This window comes from Vicugna pacos, chromosome 10, assembly GCF_048564905.1.
Source record: "Vicugna pacos chromosome 10, VicPac4, whole genome shotgun sequence".
NCBI lineage: Eukaryota > Metazoa > Chordata > Mammalia > Artiodactyla > Camelidae > Vicugna > Vicugna pacos.
In genome coordinates, this window is record NC_132996.1 from 12580260 (window position 1) to 12594791 (window position 14532).

A 14532-nucleotide genomic window follows, 5' to 3' on the forward strand; every position below is an offset into this window, starting at 1 on the left:
TAAACTGATTTTTAAAAAGACTAATGACCGCTTAATTTTCTTTTATGAACACTAATGAAATTTTCAGGACTATGTACATTCTGATGACTTGCCGACTGTGTCAATACAAAATTTCTTTCAATTCCTCAGAGGCAAGTGAATCCAGAGATGACATTTTGAAAATAGTTCAAATGTCAAAGGGAAGTTTAAACAAAAGAAATTAGTCAGGAGAATTTCAACCATGGTTGCATTTCAGACAGGCCTAAGCGCTTTTTGCTACAAAAGGAGTTCAGAAATCCCTGTGCAATATTAATAAGTGATACGTATGATCCAAAGCATGTATCTTCCTTCCTTCCTTCCTTCCTTCCTTCCTTCCTTGATTCCTTCTTTCCTTCCTTCCTTCCTTTCTTTCCTTCCTTCCCTTCCTCCCTCCCTCCTTCATTTCCTTCCACATTTCCTTAGAGCATCTGCCGTGTATAAAGTACTACCTTGGAATGGATAACAACTGTCTTATTTCCTACTGTACCCTGGTGCCTACCACAGTGTCTGGCATACAGTAAGTGCTCAATAAACAACACTGAATGTGGAATAAGTCAATGAGTAAACAAACCTTCCCATTCTGAAAAATCTTTTCTTATCATACAAATACCAACACAATTAACTTACCCTATAAACAGTCTGAAAAATAACATTTATATAGTTTTGCTTGCTTTTGCCAGAGAGCTTGATGTTGGAAATCAGAAAAATACACCAGAAGGAAACTAATTCTTACTGCCTATGATTCATTTTGATAAAAAGTGGGCTTTCTAAATCGCTTGTTTCCAACAATTTTCCTTTTATGGAAACAGGCCAGAATTATATGGTCCCACCTGGTGTTTATAGAGAGGCAGCCTCTTCACCAAAGCACTCGGTCCAGGAGAGGAGCAAAAACAGCCTCTGATCTCTGACACAAACGCCCCGAAGACTGGCTACTGACGCTGCATCGCTTTTACTCGGGAGGAGGCAGCTTCAAGGTCACCCTTCGGAGCCTGGTGATTCTCAACCTACTTGCTATTCTAATCCCTTCTTTATATGATGTCTCAGCAGATGAGAAGCAGCAAATTAGAAGGCAGCGCCCTGGAAGAGAGGCAGACCGATGACAGAGGCGAGTGCTGGCAAGCCACGCTCAGTGAGGAGGCCCGAGCAGTAACACACTTGATGGCCCCAGACAACAACGAACAGTCCAGAGGGAAACCCTCTATCCGTGACAAGCTGCGTGACTTGTGGGGCCCCACGCAAAATGAAAATACCAAGCGCCTTGTTCAGAAATTGTTAAGAATTTTCAGACAGTGCCATTCAAGCATTAAATCACACAAGTGGCCCTTCTGAACATGGGCCCAGGTGACTGTCTAGGTTGTAGGCCCATGAAACCAGACCTGCTGGCATCATCATGTTCAGTCTACGATGCTTGCAAATGGGAAGTCATATTTAACCCACTTTAGAAAGTGGTCCAGAAACACAGGTGTTCTCTTGCGTTTTGGCACTTACAGGGTTAAACTTCAGTTCTATGGGAAAACCGTTTATGTATAACTCCTCCGACTTGGGAGGTACAAGACACAACTAAATTTCCAACCTGCAGCTTCCATATCAAGCTCAGGATTCACCCTCAGACACGGTTTTCCCTTTGTTGTCAAGGGTTCCCGTCTTGTGAAAACAACCTGTTTGTTCTTTTAGGGCTGAGAAATTTCCAATTTCTTTGTGTTCCTTCACCTATGCACAGAACCCAAAATCCATAAAGGCTCATTAAATCAGAGGGGAGTGAAAACCCAAAATATCTCAAGTCATTTACTGATCATTACAACCCAGCAAAGCATTGATGGAGATCTCGTGAAACCATTGCTCATGTTTCTAAACATATGCACATAAATAGAAATCCACCAAGACTATCTGATTAACTATAAAAGTGAGACTTTGGAGACTGATGATCAAAGCCCACTTTACCCTGGAAGTTATTTCATTGGGCACTAAAAATACTTAAATACAAAATTACAGAAATACGTCTAAATCTAGTTTCATAATATACCATCTTAATAAATAATCCTATTTCCTGTGCATGAACATCGCTTCTTCAGAGAAAAGTATTTCTCACTATGACAGAAAAGAATTTAACTAAGTAAAAAATGAACAATTCCGTATGTACATAGCCAAGATGAAGTATGTCTTTAGAAAATAGGAAATTTTACAGAGAAGAGAAATTAACTTAAGTGGTAGGAGGTAAAATTGAATTTCTCTTGCTTAACAGGAGTATCTGTAATGGCCACATATTTTAAAATGTGCACTAGCAAAAAGACTCAGCATTTTCGACTTATAATAGTCTATGTCTAATGTGATGGATTTATTTTACATCTCCTTATTCATGTTCTGAGATGTTTTCCCTCTGAAAATAACCAATAAATATTATAACCATTTACTATTGCCAGGAAAAAAATGTCTCATAAAAGCCTTTAATATTATGCACTTAATCTCTTCATTTTAAAGCTGTGTGACAGCAACAATGAATGACAGTTGATGGTGAAATAATTCTGCACTATGAGATCTTAAAAGAGTAGAGTTCTTGTTTTAACATCCTTGGACCCTCCATGCCTAGCACAGTACTGACCTAGTATACAGTAGGCACTCATACAAAATGAACGTGTAGTATATATCGGGGATCTTCAAGGCATTTAATCAGACTGATTCTTTGTCAGTTTTCAAGAAAGTATTCTTTATAAGCAAATCCTGACGAAAGACAAGGATGTCAAATGCATTCAATAACTACAATAGTTAATATCTGTTGAGCACTTCATATGTACAGGCTAAGCTAGGTGCTTTATAAGATACAGTAGTCCGTTAAATTAGTCCTTAACATTAGTCAGTTAAACCCTAGCAAAAACTCAGTTAGTATCCTCATTTTACTGATGGAGAAACAGATCCACAAGAAATTAAGAAATGTGATTATTGCCACAAGGCTAGCATGTGAACGAGATGGGGCACCAATCCAGGAAGAATCCATGCTTCTCCTGGGTGTACTTGGTAGATTTCAGAGTATGAAAGTCTGAGAAGACAGGTGGTTATCATGCACATCTTGTTCAAGAGGGTTAACTGGCTTTTAACTGAATTGTTGGCGAACCTTCCTATGAAACACTACAGACAAAATGTAAAGCAGTAAACATCTATCTAAGAACAATTAATAAAGAAAGACAGGACTTAAACCAGGCATATGCTGGAGACCACAAATATTTTAGGTCATGACCTACAGAATTTCACAAATAATAGATGAAAAGTGTTGGTCAAGATTCAAGCTAATGAGGCTGAAAAATCCCAGCAATAATGTGACTTATAAAGACAGATGCCTTTCACTGATTTCCCCCCTAAGTACCAAATCTAAAGGCTTCTTCTGGGCTAGAACCTTTGTGCACAACCGACATTAGAGAACATTTCTTCTTTCCTGAGCCTCTCCTGACTTGGTTTCCACAGCAACAAGTTATGATCCTAACAATTATTAAAGAGACTCCCATTTCAAATTCTGATAGAAAAAGCATGTATTATTACTACAGGGTACATTAGAGGATCTAAGGGCAAAGAGTACGGCTGAGTTTCACTAACCCCTGGGCCAGCCACTGAAAAGCCTTCAGGATGAAGCCAATCAAAACCTGTCTCTCAGCTGCTACATGACCACAATTGCTGCCTTAGTCCATTTGGATGGCTGTAACAAAATATCGACTGGGTATCTTACAAACAACAAAGATTTATTTCTCACAGTTCTGGGTGCTCAAATCCAAGATCAAGATGGATGTCGTGTAAAAGCCACCTCCTGGTTGACAGACTGCATCTTCCAGCTGCCTCCTCACACGGCAGGAGGAGAGAGGGATCTCCCTGAGATTTCTTGTATAAGGGCACAAATCCTATTCATAGGGGCCCCACCATCATGGTCTAATTATTTCCAAAGGCCCCACCTTCAAATACTATCATATCAGGGATTTCATTAGGCTTCAACAAATGAATTTTAGAAGGACACAAACTTTCACCCACAGTTGTCAGGTCATAACTCCTCAGTTCCACAACAGCCAGAGATTATCTCTGAATCCCAATATCAAATTCCTGGAAGAGAGAATCTTTGTCCCAGGGTCAAGGAGGGAAGGGTTAGGGGCCAGTACTCAGAGAAAAGGGATGTCGTGGGCTGGGCAGATACCTCCAAAGTTATTCATAACAAGGTATCTTCTCTGTGAGATTTTAGGCCTGATGCTCCGTTTCATTATTCCCCAAAGACTGTCTTCACCTCTCCTGTTCACCTCTTCTCAGAGTCACCAAGTCCTGGGTAGTTGTATTTCAGTCCCCTTTTGCCCCTCCCTTCAGTGTCATTGTCATTTATAGACTATTAGAAGTAGATGGTCTCAGGGTCTTCAATGGCAAATAAAATTCCTTATACCAGCTCCCCACTCAAGTTAGGCTGAAGTAGAGGCCAAATGTGATGAAAGGCTGTTATAAGTGATTAATAATGTCTGCCATGGAGCAGGAAAGGGAGTAGCAGCAGGTACTGATGTTTTTGATTTTTGTTCACTCTGATTGACAGGTAAGACTCCTATCCTGAAGGCTACAGACATAAGGTAAACCTGTCCACTGTTACAAGGGTAGTTAGTGGCAAGGACTGGACTAAAATCTGAACAACTCAACTACAACCACTAGTGCTCTTCCTGAAGCATTTTTTCTTCCTGGGAAGTAGAAATATCTAATATAGGAAGAGAGGTTTCTAGGACCCTGAGAAGAGGACTCCCTCTTCAGCTCCATCACAGTCCACTTTTCAGCCACAACTTAATTTAAATGACCATATGTATGGAAGTCAATACAGCAGACAGACACAATCTTATGAGGTGAAACTTAATGAACCTACTTGGTAAACTGTTACACTTACCTGTAGTTTGAAAACATCAACAGCCTAAGGCCTTAATTGTACGATGTGGATGCCAAATTAGCTAAAATAAACTCCATACACATGAAGACAGTATCATTTTACATTTATTGAGCATTTACTACATGCTAAATACTTTTTAAAGTACTTTGCATACATGTCAGTTCATCTAATCTTGATGGCAAGCCAATTCATTAGTTATTGTAATTATCCTTATTTTCAAAGAGAAGTAAGCTGAAGCCCAGAGAGGTTAAGTAATGTACCCAACATCACACAGCAAAGAAGTAGTAGAGCTGGATTCAAATGCAAAGACATCGGATTCCAGGGTCCAAGCTTTTGAACACTGCTCCATGAGGCTTCTCTCCTCCCAGTGTTACTCTGAAGCCTGACCATGACAATAAATGACAAAGGGCTAAACAAACATTTGTTGTTGTGCTACTAAGTCATGCGACTGCTATCAATAACCACAGGTTGTTTTTGTATTTTTTTAAATAAATTTATTTTAACGGAGGTACTAGGGATTGAACCCAGGACCTCGTGCATGCTAAGCACATACTCTGTCACTAAGCTATACCACCCTCTACCCCAGTTTTGTAATTTTACTGTTAGATTTCCATAGGCTTTCCTAAAATGATCTACATCAATGGGAATAAAACGAATAGATTTTTAAAACATTTGTACATTTTTACCAGAATGTCAAGAAGCTAGGAACAAAGCCCTTTAAAGATGACGGTGAATGCCAAGACCAGAATATAAAGTGGTAACAATACTACAGTGGACTTTGGGCTCTGAAGGTCAATGGTGAAACTATACACTTCCTCCTGTAGTTACTTTTCAGGTAAAACTTTCAGTGCTTTGAAAGAAAGTGCTTCCGGAGAATTTAAAGGACTGAAAAATGACAAAATAAACGAGACTCTGATGCGATCCTGCTTTATGAAGCACACTGAGTGACACACAATAGTGCCTTCCACGTGGCCTTGCGCCTGATGTAAAAATCCTCCCACCTGAGAGCATCATCCACAGATGAGTTTTCAGGAGTCCTGAAATGATGACAGCCACTGCGTGTCACGCAAGTCTCCGTCAAATCCCCCTATCCCTTTTAGAACTTCCCAGACAGTTCAACTTAACTAGATGATGAGTACTGCAAAACAAACCAAAAATGAGCTATCTAAAGCCAGGATTAACTAGCGCAAAAGCTGCTAAATTCTTTACATTTGGCCTGGTAAGAAGAGCACTGTACTACAAGTCGTTGGTTCTGCCAACTACCTTTACTCCCTTAGGAGAACTGAACCCTCCCAGCTGTACCCGGGGGACTGTGCCGCGTACTGGTCTCCGAGGGCAGCTCAGCCTGCCCATCCGCACCCTGAGCACAGCCTGCATTCGTTTCTGAGGGCTGCCATCACAGAGTACCACAAACTAGGTGGCTGAACATGACAGAAATTGATTCTCACACAGTTCTGAAAGCCAGAGGTTGAAAACCAGGGTGTCAGCCAGGCCATGCCCCCTCTGAAGGCTCTAGGGGGGAATACTTCGTTGTCATTTCCTGGCTTCCGGTGGATGCTAGTAATCCTTAGCACTCCTTGGCTTGTAGCAGCAGACCTTCAATCTCTGCCTCTGTCTCCCCATGGTGCCTTCCCTCCATGTCTGTGTCTTCATGTTCAAGTATCCCTCTTCTAATAAAGACAACAGGCACCGAATTACAGGCCACCTTCATGCAATAGGACCTCATTTTAATGTGATGACATCCACAAAAACCTTATTTCTAAATAAAGTCAGTTCATAGGTACAAGGGAATTAAGACAGCAACATGCTTATTGGGGGGGACACGATTCAACCTCTGAACACCTGCAAAACAGGGAGTGCGCGTACCATCACCTGAAAGAATTCTCTGAACATCAGGTCCGCGGGTCATTAACATGTTCGGTGAGCTGCTCAGGGTTTTACATTCGATAGTGTCTGTCTTCAGCACTGAGGACCATTAATCAGACCAAGCCCAGCTCTGCACTAACCAGCTGGGTGACCTTGGGCAAGTCACCGAGGTGCCCAGAGGCCCAGTTTCTCCCCAAGGCTGTGGTGACAGCTCAAGTTGCTAATATGTGAAAACACCGGCATGGCTGGGCACAGAGCAGACCTGCGCTCTGGCTTGAGGTTCCTTTCCCCACTTTCCCAGCAGCCCTGGGAGGGAGGGCGGGGCACACGCCACGGAGAATCCTGGAGTCTCCCTCACAATGTCCTGGAACAATGAAGAGAGGCGGGCAGGGGCTTCAATTAAAATTCACTGTTGCTCTCAGAACAGAAGAAAGTAATAAACCAGTGCAGTAAATTACTGCTGTGGAATTAATGCCCAGATAGAGGAAATAAAAGAGAAATTTATGAGCTTAATCAACCTCTTTTTCTCATATATATACATACCTCCATCATCTGCTTTATTTACATGACTCTCTCGCCCTCCCAAATAATTTTCAGTAATTCCCAGCAGCGGCTACGCCTGCAGCTGAGCCCCAAGGGCAGGCTGGGTACCTACCGGGTACCAGGGAACACCCCCTGCCCCCACTCCTCCCCAGCCCTCCTCCGCGGGCTGGAGGACACGCACAGCACGGAGGCGCCAGCAGTAGCACCAGCCACACAGAATGCGCAGCATCCATCCCCTGTGGAGGTGCCTCTGAGCTACCTGCATGCTCAGGGTTGGTTCCCAGCCAGGCAGCAGCAGCATCCTTCTCCTCGCCAGCTCCTGCCTGCTCAATCTTCTCTCCCTTTTACCCATCTTTCCCATATCTGTCTATAATTCAGTTTTATAAAAGTCAGCACCTGAAAATCCTTTTCCAAGTAACAGCAGTAATAAAACTCAAAGATCCAAATCTGTTTCTCACGAATGCCGCTGCCTAACTGGCAACCCTATCCATCGAACCTTGACTTAATTTTGGGGTCAAAGTTTTCCTTCTTATTACTGATGGTGGCACCAGTTCTCACTTAATAAAGTCTTTACGATCCTATAGTATAACCAAAGATGGTGATTTGGGACACCAGTCTAAGTCCCCACGAATCTACCACTTCCCTGGGGCTTGTAAATGATCATGGAATACCTACAAGGCATGCCAAAGACCTCAGAGAGACTTAATGTAGATGCCTGAGTTCAGAATCCCCAACTGAGGGTAAAAGGATTTTTTCCCCCATTTTCATCCACCTTTATTCCAGGGAAGAAACAATCCACATATTTATCCATCAGAAGGCTGACATTAAGCAGGAACAGGATTTGGAGCTGCTGAAGGAAGCCTTTCAAGGGAATAAACCCTGGGACCCTCAAAATACCTCTTGAGATGCTGTTTTCTGAAGAACGCTGTTCAAAACTGACTTTGACGAGAATTTTGTCACCAGCCAAATCCTCTCCAAATACTCAGAGTTGAGGAAATGGTAACTTCATTCACTTTCATTCTGTTGGGTGTTTTGTTATCATTTTGTTCTTTTTTTGCTAATGGATTTGATTTCAAATATTCATAAGGCCTTTAAAATACAAAGAACCTGGAGTCAGAGGGAAGTAAGGGGCAGCTTTGGACTTCTTTCTATTTTATTTTATCTATTATTCTTATGTATATATTTGCATCTACATCTATATATAGATATATGCACACAAGCACTTTTTAAATGTTAATAATACCATCACATCTCCATAATTAGTAATTCACTTTGTACAGGGTGTTTTGTTCTGGGCCATATGAAGTGAAGTCAGAAAATATTCCACATCAGTTCCATGATTCTCAGTGGGGGTAATTTTATCCCCAGGGAATGTCTGGAGATATTCTGGCTGTCACAATTAGGGGAAGGGGCGCTACTGGCATCTAGTAGAAGCCAGAGATGTCACTGAACATCTTGCAATGCATAGCACAGCCCCCCTACAACAAAGACTTATCCAGTCCAAAATGTCAAAAGTACTTAAACTGAGAAACCCTGAAATCAGTACGCCCATTCACAGCCAGTATGCAAACGAACTAAAGCCACAGGAAGGCAGAGCCAGAGTCCTGACCAGGACAGAGCGCGCTCTCCCTTGCGACAGGCCTCTTCACCAAGCCCCCTGCACCCTCAGAAGCCCCGCCCCTCTCCCCCCAGCCCACAGTTGGGAGTTGATCAAATGGGGAAAGGCACAGTCTCCCCAGAGACACAATGACAGTGCATAAAAGTTCCCTTTGTCCTTGTTCATGTGGAGCACATTCACAGGGATGCAAAGGTCACTGCTGAATTTAAATAACCTCCTGTGATAAATCTGCATGAGCCCGATTTGTTCTACTGGACTTGTTGGATTAAATGAACACAATTTAATGTTCTATAGGACAAGGGCTCCTTTCATGGCTGAAAGAAGGAGCGAGGGTGATTTACAGTTTCATACATACTCATTCGCTACATTATCTGCTTTGTGCCTGTACTTACGAATATCAACTCATCATCCAGCGGTCATTTCTACCCATTCAGGAGAATTTAGCTTTCCATTAGGAAGGAATAAGGAACAAGAGATTTCTGCCATGTTCACTCGGAAGAAGCAGCATCAATATTTGTACCCTTGTCCTTCACCTTGTGTGTTTTTTTTTTCTTTTTAATCTCTGTTTTTACAACATAAAGCAACGTTTCCTTCTGTTTTCCGGGAAAGGCTGTTTCTCTAAGCAGATTATCCCCAAACAGGGCTGTGCATCAACGTAAGGCTTAGTTTACTTAAAATACCAGATTATTTTTCAGCACCACCGTCTTAGGAGCCACCGCTCTATTCCATGACAATAAATTAGTATCAAATGTTTGCTTCTTCATTAAAGTAGTTCTGAATTCCACTTAGTAACAATTTCTGCATAATTCTACATATTTGGAAATAATAAAAGTGTATCTAATCACTACTATAACCCAGATTTTATTAACCACAAGTCTTAGGAAGCACGGTGTTTTTGCTCATGGACGATTAAGAGACAGGATTTTCATCTTTCTCCACTTCATAAAACAGGAAGTATGAGCAAGGATAGGAGAGTTGATTTTGGGGGTGGGTATGGAGAGTGCTTTGAATTTATAGTCAGATCTCAAAATGCCAGCACTGTAAGGCAAGAGCGCATGGATAAACTATGACGTTGGCTTCCTTGTCCTCAGGTGTAACTCTAAGCACCGTGTTACCTCCCTCTTCTGTTTCTCTTTGGATACTGGAGTCTAGAGTCTTGCTAACCAAGCGTTCAGGGGAGCCAGGTCAGCACCACCTAGACACTTGTTAGAAATGCAGACCGCTGAGCTCCACGCCAGGAATCTGCAGTCTCCCAAGCCTGCCAGGCGATTATCCCCCCGCCCCCGCCAACCAGCAGTGTGCTCTAGAGTTCTCTCTGTCACCACCTCCCCACCCCGTGACACTTACCAGCTTTGTCTTATACCTTATACCAAGAGGCAAGATGGTTCTATTTGGAGTTGATTAAAAACCTAATGATATCCAATATTTTATAATTATCCTTCCTGTTTTAATAGGAAGAAGTGTCTAAATCCAGGGGAATCAATTGTTAAGGGTAAGATTCAAGGTATCCTCTAGCAGACATGGTTTTGAAGAGAATCTCTTTTTTTTTCAACTTCCCGGAGAAGAGGAGAGAGCAGCCGGACTTTCTGCACATAAGCACACTTCGGCCAGGTTAATCCCAAGGTGCTCACAGAAAGTGAAAGAGCGCTAGCTGGGCCTCGCCTCCGCTCACACACAGGTGTAGATGCCTGCGGCCAGGCCATGGGCCAAAGAGCAACATCACAGCTGCAGGAAAAATTTTTGAAAGCCCATGCCCTGAACAGTCAACCATCCAAAGATCTTGCTTAAGGAAGGTTCACCTTCACAGACACAGGCTCTCACCACAGCATATGCTAATCTGGGATCTATGTCTAACAGAGGCAAAGGAAAGAAGAAAGGGATCTCTCTTCGGCATGTTTTTTCCCTCTAAAAAAATTACTTTACTAGGCCTCTCAGAAGGAAGATTTAAAACTCAAGGCTTTAAAAAATCTAAATATCATCAAACAAAGAGAAAAGCAATGTGCATAATTGCTAATTCTAAAATCTTCTGACACTCCAGACATTTATGAATCTTTAAAAATTTTTTTTCTAATGATATGAAGTCTCTCAAACTAGTTTAAGCAGCAACGGATGGCCTTTCAAGGTCAGCTTCACGTGTTACAGTCCCTGGGTAATCCTCTCGCTTGTCTCTTCGCAGACTGACCCAAGCTTCAGGGCCCACTCCAGGTCTGCAGATGCCTCACACCATCCTCTCTTACTCCCGCTGGCACCGAACTCTGCCCTGCTCAGGCATGTTACCCTCTTCGCAGCTTATATTCCACAGAGTTTGACCCTTTATTTTTTTTTATAAACTGCCTTACGCTTTTGCTAAAGTACATCATATGTGTGATGGTCCAATTTTTCCCATGAGAATATATCTACATATATACACACATATATATATGTATATTATAACTGAATCACTTTGCTGTACACCTGAAACTAACACAACACTGGAAATCAACTACAGTTCAAAAAAAAAAAAAAAAAGGACAGTGAGGTTGGGGAGCAGTATGCTTTCAACTTACCCAAACTTGACTCTAGTTGGGAATACAGGATGATTAATAATAACAACAACAACAACATTTATTGAGTGTTCTGCTAAATTCTGGTATGCTGGCACTGGGCTAAATGGTTTCCATACTGCAGACATGACTAAAATAAACATTCTGAAATCCTAAAGGAAATTCCCACACCTGTTCCCCAATTTAGCCTGTATGGCCAATCAGCGGCCAGCTAGGGTTTCATCCCAAGTGCTGGAAGGAAGCATCTGAGTTCCTGCTCACCCAACGAGACAGGTGACCACCGGCCCACTGGGTGTCTCCCACTAGCAAAGGCAGGTACAGGCAAGGAAGTTGCTTTTGATTGAAATCAACTGCTCAGCCTGGAATTAATCAAGGGTCCTCTGTACAGGCTAGAAAGGACCTCAGAGCATTACAGCTTTTGTTTTCCTTCTTAAATCACGGGAATTACTGAAGAGAGTCCACAGACTATGGACTCTAAGTGATTTCAGGTCTGGTAGGAAAAAAAACAACACAAAGAGTACTTTAGGTAGAGACCAGAGCATTCAATAGAGAAATTACTCTCCCTTCTAGGTCCAGGACATCTGTTATCTGCTGCAAGCTGTGGCCCATAAGTATTGACATTACTTAGGTTTGCATTAATCATTTTAATCCTTATTTATTATGTAGCACATTGCCAAAGCAAAATGAAACTCTACAAATTTCAGCTCTACCACAGAGGAAGGAATGAAAGGTCAGTTTACTAGATTCCACATCCAGTTGGAAAAACGAAAGCATAAATCTTACCTAAATATACCAGTTAGGTATGCCTCCCTCTTCCTCCCTGAAAAATGTTACATTAACATAACTCTTGCAGACAAAGGACTTTAGAGGGACAGGAAGAAACGCCAAAAATTAAAGCATCTCTTTAGAGAGTGTGTTGAGTTGGCTGCAAGTTGCTTCATTGGCAGCAGCACACTTAGAGCAACGAGCTTAACAAGAATTAACACCAGGCTGTGGTTCTGCAAATCTCCACAGAAACGGTCACAGTAACACCATAATTCTTACAGAGCTTTGTAGTTTACCGACAGCCTTCAAACACATCGACATTCAGTCTTCAAAAGCAACCCCTACGAAGTAAGCAAGGGCATTTTCATTTTCTAGATAAGAATCTGAGGTCCAAGAAGATTAAATGATGCGCCTGTAACCAGAGGCACAGCAGTCAGGATGGGGTATCAACTTCCTCTGCAGAGTTTCAATGTGTCAGGCACTGTGGAAAGGAGCCCTCCATCCCTTGCAGCAATCCTTTCTCACTAACAACTGAATTTCAGAGACATTCAATAACGTGCCCAAGCTGACAAAGCTCAGGGACGTCTGATTTAGCCTGCGTTTCCCTGCGGTGGTTGATGGTGTTTCCCAGTTAGAAGTACAGAGCAAGGATTTGAGAACCAGGTTTCCCAATCCCAAATGTTACCTCCTCCATGAAGCACTCCCGGACCACCGCTCCCGCCAACTCCAAATTGAGTGAAACCCCTCCACCACAATCAATTACTGTCCTCCTTCACTGTGTCACAAACGTTTGTCATTTTGTTAATTTCACATAACTTTGGGTCTCCGAGAGGCTTGCACCATCTCTTACGTCTGGAACTACTTATTAGATCTTGTTTGGAAGCTACTAAGTATGAGAAATGCTTGGTGAGTGACTTGGTGGATAAACAAAATCCAGGGTCATCTTACCGTGTGTCTGAGAATTATAAAGTGTGCTATGTGTCCTTTTAGAATTTTATATTAGAAAAGTTGGTCTAAAATGCTGTTCCTGGTATAAATCTTTTTTAAAAAATCTATGGCAAGGGCAGAGAACCTATAAATATGATTAAGGCTTTTATTATGCAATATAGGCCAAATTTCAATAATACGGGGTCTCTGAAAATTCTGTGCAAACATGTCAAGGCTGTATAAAGGACAGCTTTAGTTACACGAGTCTACATGTTCTTCTCCGTAAATACCGTGCAGTCTGTGGTCTTCACCATTAACCCAAATTCTTCCCTGTGACATCTATTCTTTCTTTAATTTCAGCCATGAGTGGAGGAAGAGGCCAGCTGACATCACCCTGGCATGGTGACTTTTAACTTATCAAACAGAGAGCGCTGGGTTCACTCTTAGTGACGTGGGTGCCAATGGACTCCAGAGGGAGGACTGGGGTCTGACTGGGGTGTTTCAGATTCCGCAGGTGCTGAGAAATGTGAGGATGTCTGTGTCCTTAACTTCTTCCCTGGGACTTTTTTTTGTCTTTGTTCTTTCTCCCTCTTGACTTACTAAGGTATATGAAGTCATTTCTCTGTCATCACACTACATGGAGCTCTTGGCTGTTGTGAGAAAGTGAAGCAGGAGGGGCTGCCCAGCCCAGCTCAGGGGGCCCTCAAGTTCATGGGTAGCCTCCCCTCCTTAATGGGGCACTGAAAGGATGGGCTGGGCTCCAGGTCTCTGAGTCTTCTCCTTCAGGGTCAAGTAGGCCTGAATCAGACACCTGAGACCTGATGACCACATTCTTCTAACGATATGAGAGGCAGATTGTGATTCAACACTGTTCAAATATTAAACTCTGCTTAACAAAATGACTGACCCAATCATAATTAGAAAAAAGTTAATAGTTTCCCACAAAACTTGCCATTCTCTTCAAATTATGTTAATGGGAATCTGGCATTTACAAAATGCTTGGGGCCGGCTGTCTATTCCAACTGTAACAAACACGGGCAGGAGAAATAACTATCAAATCAATCAGGATTTTGTTAGGAACGTTGGGCAGGTCCCCATCAACAAATACCAATCACCTGTTCTAACTTTTGACCAGTATCAACCCACTTGCTCAGCTTGAAATAGCAACAGCATCTTTTTTTACATTCTTCTGGATTTAATTAATTAAAACTCTGTCCATCACAGCTCTCACTGAGTGTTAGATCTAAAAGAGGCAAGTCACAAGAAAGCGATGGCTTTCTGAGATTTACTCCACAAAATATCTTTTTTTCCAGTGTATGTACTTGTCTCAGAATGCATTCAACCAAACTCCACACCTACCT

General features: G+C 42.2%; 1 protein-coding gene across 2 annotated transcripts in view; it reads right to left on the bottom strand.

Annotated features, from left to right (window-relative positions):
• Nucleotides 1-14532, bottom strand: part of FAT3 (FAT atypical cadherin 3) — a 481838-nt gene that overhangs the window by 317215 nt on the left and 150091 nt on the right. The window lies entirely within an intron of this gene.